This window comes from Phragmites australis, chromosome 19, assembly GCF_958298935.1.
Source record: "Phragmites australis chromosome 19, lpPhrAust1.1, whole genome shotgun sequence".
NCBI classification, from domain to species: Eukaryota; Viridiplantae; Streptophyta; class Magnoliopsida; order Poales; family Poaceae; genus Phragmites; species Phragmites australis.
This window is the reverse complement of record NC_084939.1, coordinates 5,048,331-5,055,372: the sequence shown is the minus strand read 5'-3', so window position 1 is coordinate 5,055,372 and position 7,042 is coordinate 5,048,331.

Below are 7,042 nucleotides of genomic sequence, written 5' to 3'. Positions count from 1 at the left end.
ACGCAAGAGTGCACTGACACTGCCTGGGAGAGGACTCGGGGCAGGAGCCGGAGCAGGTGCTGGAGCTGGCAACTGAAGGCCCTGTGCCTGGAAAAGAACGGAGAACAATCTGGCGTTGTTCTCACGGTCTGCCTGAAGTGCTGCAAACATGCCTGCTGCTGCTGCTGTAGTGACTGCATCAGTGCAAACTGCTGCTCCTCTCGGCGGCGAGCATCCTCTGCCTGAGCTGCCTGCTGCTGCTGCATCTGCCGAAGGATAAGAGTGATCTCCGAAGGCACTGCAGCAGAGGGCTCGGTGGTAGCTGTCTCAGTATCTGAGGAAGGAACTAAAGTCTGAGGCGCACCCTGAGTAGAACCACCGGCCTCAGCATCGTGACGTCTCGGGAGTGGTGGAATGAACTCGATGTCCTCCGAGTCACTGTCGTCGTCATCCAAGTCTATGAAGGCATGAGGTAGCTCTGCCTCGGCCTCTGCAAGGGCCTGGTCCTCAGCTGCAACTCTGTTTCGCTCCTCTGCTGGGATTTGCCGCTGAGCCTGCGCCATAGCACGCTGTCCGCGACGTCTGTCTGTTAGAGCGCTAGGAAAATAGTCCGGGAATCGCTTCGGGGATCGCTGGTAGACGTCAAGATGCTCTGGATAATGAATCGAGTGAGCCAACAAATATGAGATGAAATGCGCGAATGGCTGCTGTCTGCCCAGACCCTCTGCTATGTTATCCTCAATCTCACACAAGATGAGATCTAAAATGTCGAACTGCTGATGAGTGAGGATAGATAAGAGCAACCACTGCTGGATACTGGTGATAGCCTCTGCGTTCCCGATCCTAGGCAACAGGCTGCGTCTGAGTGCAAAGTGAACTGCCCTCGCCTCCGGAGTCAGCATCTCTGGCAGTCTCAGTGAACCTGGAGGAAAGGGCTACCTGAACAACAGACGGATCTCGTCATCCGTCGGGAAAACACCACCGGTCAGAGGACGAGGAGGAGGATGAGCGTTCGGATGAACGACCTCATGCAAGAATCTGGTACTCTCCTGAAGCCTCAGAGCCTCGAGCATATCTGCCCGGTACAATTTGTAGACCTCTCCCTGGAACATGAACTGAATGAACGACCTGTCGGGAGCGATCCATACTGTCGCATAGAATACTCTGACCCAATCCCCAACATATCTGTCTACCTGAGTGAGGAGAGCGGTGAGACCTGGGAATGCATCAAAGTGTTGTCTCACATCTGCTCCCCCTGCAGCTGACTGCAAGTACTCCCATCTCAGCGTCCTGTGCTGGCTCAACTGAACGCTTTTCCTGCCAAATGAGCGATAGAAGCTCTCCTGTACCACTGTCCAGAACCGGGGATCAATCCCCTCCTCTCTGACCTCAGGGAACCACTCCTCGACTGGTACGAATCTCAGCCTCTTGATCCTCGGACCCTTGCAGGACGTGAGATCAAGCAAGCGGACCTCTCCCTGAGCTGGAGGCTGCTGCTCGGACTGCTGCTGCTGTTCAGACTGCTCGGACTGCTCGGACTGCTGCTGCTGTGTCTCTACTGCCTCTAGCTCCTGGCGAACCCTCTTCCGGCCCCCTGACCGGCTGGAAGGCGTCGAACCTGACCTCCCGGAAGCACGAGTGCGTGTGGAACGACGTGTAGGAGGGGTGGTGTCATCTCTGATCACAAAACCCTCCTGCCTGTTGTAGGCATCAACAGCAGCAACGCTCTGTCCCATTCCTTCTGAGTCTTCGACTTCTTCTGCTTCGGCTTCTCAATTGCCTTGCCCTTGCCCTTGTCACTGCGATTACGACCCATCTGACAGATGCAACGTGAAATAGAGATGAGTGATCACATTGGGTTTAAGATTTCGAATGAAATTAACCCTAAACCGAACCCTAAGCATGGATGGATATGAATTGAGACAATCATGCTATGGATTTAGGCAACAGACAATAGATATTGATCAATTGCATACAGTAGGACTTGAACTTGAGCAAATGAATCAAAATAGGCATGAATTTGAAGCAAATATGAATGAATTTGCTCGAATTTGAGTGAAATGAGCGATATATGGCACAAACAGATGAACATGCCCTAGTAGGTGATAGAAAAAGGTGAAGATGAAGCTAAGTTCATGATTTGATCGCATTGAGAGTCAAAATTTGAACGAGATTCATCTAATTTGACATGAATTTGAGGCAATTTTGCATAAGATTCAACTGATTTAACAAGGAAGACGCACAATTAATGAACATGCTCTCAATTCATGTCGATTGAAACTGAATGATCACGAGAGAAAATTGACTCAAATTTACATGAATTTGAATGAAATTTGCATGGATTGTCACGAATTTGGCCAAATTATGCGCAATTTTGACTATCATGTACTCAATTCATGTCTAAGAGATGGAATAGCAACAAATTGGATCAAATTTGCTTTGATTTGTGAAGAAATTTCATGAATTTTGGCACAAAATTGTATAAGTGTGATCTAGGGCTTCATCAATTTGAGTAGACCGGCCACATTGTGCTCACCACGATGAAGGAGAGAGAGAGGAGGTGCTGGTGATCAGATCACGATGCCTGGAGACGAAAGCCGGTGGCGCAGGAGGGGCGGCGGCGGTGAGTGGGGCACGCCGGAGGTGGCTCTGCGCGCGGGAGCTCGGGGCAACGACGGGCGACGAGCCAGCGACTGCGACCTGGTGGCGCCGGTGGACGGAGTGACCCCGGCGGCGGCGCTAGGGAGCTGAGAGGCGGTGAGTCGGTGAGGTGGCGCGAGGATGTATGAGCGGCGGCGAAAAATGAAAGAGCCGGCCGACCGGGAAGACATATATGACAGGTGGGTCCCGCAGTTTTTGAAAGCACCGGATAATCCGGTGGAGGCAACAGAGAGCACCGGATAGACCACCGGACTAATTCTTGCAGAACCAACTTTCAGAGACCGAAAACTTCTTCTGTTCACCGGATGTTCCGCTGAGCACAAGATAACATCACCGGACGTATGTTAAAATTTTGAAGTTCTCAGAACTAATGAGCACCGGAATGTCCGCTGATAACTAAACTGATCACCGGACTATTGCCATGGTTGAACTGACAGAGATCACAGGATATTCCGCTGGTAAATTTAAGGGAGCGCCGGACTATCCGGTGATATGAAAAAAATAGGCTGAACTATTTTCTCTTACTGACTCCAAATTTCAAATAACCACTCAACATAAACACATATTTGGATCAGTTTGAGTGACATCTTTACCCTCTCAAACACTCCTTTGCAAATATTTGCAAAAAGGCTTTACTATATATATAATAATAATAATTATTATTATTATTTTAAAAAAAATAGGCAAATAAGATTCAAAGAGTAAGAGATGGAACTCAAATGGATATGTTTGAGCCATATTTCCTACGAACTTAAAGATTAAGACCTTAAATTCGATAGGATATGACTCAATAGGCATTAAGCACTTATATCAATTTAAACACACTTATAGAGTTGTATGCTCACATCAAGAGTGAACAACCATCTCAAAGAGTGATATTCTCCTTTGTGATCTCTATACCGCCAATGCAAGGTTAATTCATGAAAGTAAACATGAGTGCATATTAAATTAATCTATCTTGTCATATTACTTCCCTTCTCAAGCTTCTTCATGGTGAACCCAACAACCTGCCTTGAGAAGAACTAGTGACCCACCATCTCAAGCAAAACCCATGTTCACCATTATCTTGAGAAGGTTAGACAAGTTCCTATTATGAATGCATCTATATGACATTAGAAGCATCGATCATTTAGTTCATTTCGTAATCTACTAAAAGTGGCTTCATCTAGAGGTTTAGTGAAGATATCCGCCAATTGATCTTCCGATCGAACACTACTAAGGGATATATCATTGTTTGCCACATGGTCTCTTAGAAAGTGATGACAGATATCAATGTGCTTTGTGCGGGAGTGTTGAACGGGATTGTTAGCAATTTTTACGGCACTCTCATTATCACAAAGGAGTGGAACCTTCTCTAGATGAACACCAAAGTCTAACAAGGTTTGCTTCATATAGAGGATTTGAGCACAACATGCTCCGGCGGCAATGTATTCTGCTTCAGCTGTGGACAAGGCTACTGAGTTTTGCTTCTTAGAACTCCAAGAGATTAGGGATCGCCCTAGCAAGTGACACCCACCCGAAGTACTTTTGCGATCCACACGGCATCCGGCAAAGTCCGAATCTGAGTATCCAAGGAGTACAAAACTAGCACCTTTTGGGTACCACAAGCCTATGCTAGGTGTATGCTTTAGGTATCTAAGGATTCTTTTTACCGCACCAAGATGAGATTCCTTAGGATTAGCTTGAAAACGAGCGCACATGCATACACTAAACATTATGTCGGGCCTAGATGCGGTAAGGTAAAGGAGTGACCCAATCATAGAACGATAGTGTTTTTGGTCAATCGATTTACCCGTTTCATCCAAGTCGAGATGTCCATTTGTAGGCATGGGGGTCTTGATTGGCTTGCACTCTTCCATCTTAAACTTCTTGAGGATATCTCTTGTGTACTTCTCTTGATGGATGAATGTCCCTTCCTTCAATTGCTTGATTTGGAATCCAAGAAAGTAATTTAGCTCGCCAATCATTGACATCTCGAACTCCTTAGACATCATGTCACCAAATTCCTTACAAAACTCTTTGTTAGTTGAACCAAATATTATATCATCAACATAAATTTGACACAAGAAGAGCTCATTGTCGATGATTTTTGTGAACAATGTGGTATCCACCCTCCCGATCTTGAATCCTTGGTTGATGAGGAAGTCACGTAGACGTTCATACCAAGCTCGTGGGGCTTGTTTGAGTCCATAAAGCGCCTTGACCAACCTATAAACATGATTAGGATATCTAGGATCTTCGAAACCGGGAGGTTGTTCAACATATATGAGTTCATTAATAAGGCCATTTAAGAATGCACTTTTCACATCCATTTGATAAAGTTTAATGTTATGATGTGAAGCGAATGCAAGAAGGATACGGATGGCTTCAAGCCTTGCCACGGGAGCAAATGTTTCCCCAAAATCCAAACCTTCGACTTGTGCAAAACCTTGTGCGACAAGTCTTGCCTTATTGCGTACCACCACACCATGTTCATCTTGCTTGTTACGGAAGACCCACTTGGTTCCAATCACATTCTTATCTTGAGGCCTCTCTTCGAGTATCCATACCTCATTGCGGGTGAAGTTGTTAAGTTCTTCTTGCATTGCCAATACCCAATCCGGATCCTTGAGAGCCTCATCTATATGTGTGGGTTCTGAACAAGAGACAAACGAGTAATGTTCACAAAATGAAGCACACTGACGAGAACGAGTTTGTACTCCCCTAGATGGACTCCCAATGATCAAGTCAATCGGGTGGTCTTTGGAAATATGTGTATGCTTCACTTGTGGTTGTTGAGGTGTATTTTGTGGTGGTCCAACATCTTGAGCTTGCGCTTGAGCTTCCTCTTGAGAGATATGGACGTCATGTGATGGAAGTGGTTGATCATCTTTGTCTTCATCTTTATCAACTTGGGGTGCCATTGAGGTGTGCGGTATTGAAGTAGAGGGTACATCTCCATCATCCTCCTTAGGCTTGATATCCCCAATTGCCATATTCTTCATTGCATCTCTCAAGGGTTCATCACCTACATTATCACAAGAAATAACTTCTCCTTGGGAGCCATTAGATTCATCAAACTCCACATCACAAGTTTCTTCAACAAAGCCGGTGGCGTTGTTGAATACTCGATATGCTTTGGAGTTTGATGCATAGCCAACAAGAAAACCAATATCACAACGTTTTTCAAACTTGCCTAGGCGTTCCTTTTTCTTGTAGATAAAACACTTACATCCGAACACCCGGAAGTAGGAGACATTGGGTTTTCTCCCAATGAGAAGCTCATATGGCGTCTTTTTCAATAGTCGATGGAGGTAGACTCGGTTAGAAGCATGGCACGCCGTATTGATTGCTTCCGCCCAAAACTTCTCTGGGGTACCATACTCATCTAACATTGCTCTTGCAAGTGTAATCAAGGTCTTGTTCTTCCTTTCCACTACGCCATTTTGCTGAGGTGTGTAGGTTGATGAAAACTCATGTTTGATGCCTCTTTCTTCACAAAAGTCTTCAATTTGAGTGTTCTTGAACTCTGTCCCATTGTCACTCCGGATCTTCACAAGTGTGGACTCAAACTCATTTTGAGCCCTCTTTGCGAACTTCTTGAAGATTTCAACGGTCTTTCCTTTGTCATCTAAAAAGAAAGTCCAAGTATATCTTGTATAATCATCAACAATGACAAGACAATATAAATTACCACCAAGACTTTTGTAGGTAGTCGGTCCGAAGAGGTCCATGTGTAGAAGTTCCAAGGATCTTGACGTAGACATCATAGATTTGTATGGATGAGGACTTGCAACTTGTTTTCCGGCTTGACACGCACTACACAACTTGTCCTTCTCGAAAACCACATCCTTCACACCAACCACCTTCCCATTTTTGAATACCTTCTTGAGTTGGCTCATCCCAATGTGTGCAAGCCGACGATGCCAAAGCCAACCCATAGATGTCTTGGTGAAAAGGCATGTAGTCAAGCTAGCTTCATTAGAGGAAAAATCCACAAGGTAGATATGCCCATGTCTAAACCCCTTGAATATTAGGTCATTATGCTTCTTACTCGTTATGATAACATCAACATCACTAAACAAGCATGTGAAACCCAAATCACATAGTTGAGCTACGGAGAGTAGATTGAAGCTAAGTGATTCTACTAAAAGAACATCGGAAATAGAGAGATCTTTTGAGATAGCCACATTACCCAAACCTACCATATTTGCCTTAGAGTTATCACCAAAAGTGACTTTATCATGATTATCCACTTCATCTTCTAGAGAGGTAAACATCGTTACATTGCCGGTCATATGTTGTGTACATCCGCTATCAAGCACCCAATGTTTTCCACCGGCTTTGTAGTTCACCTACACACATGTGATCAAGCCTTTTGTTTAGGTACCCAACCAAGTTTGGTACCTTTCATGTGAGATAC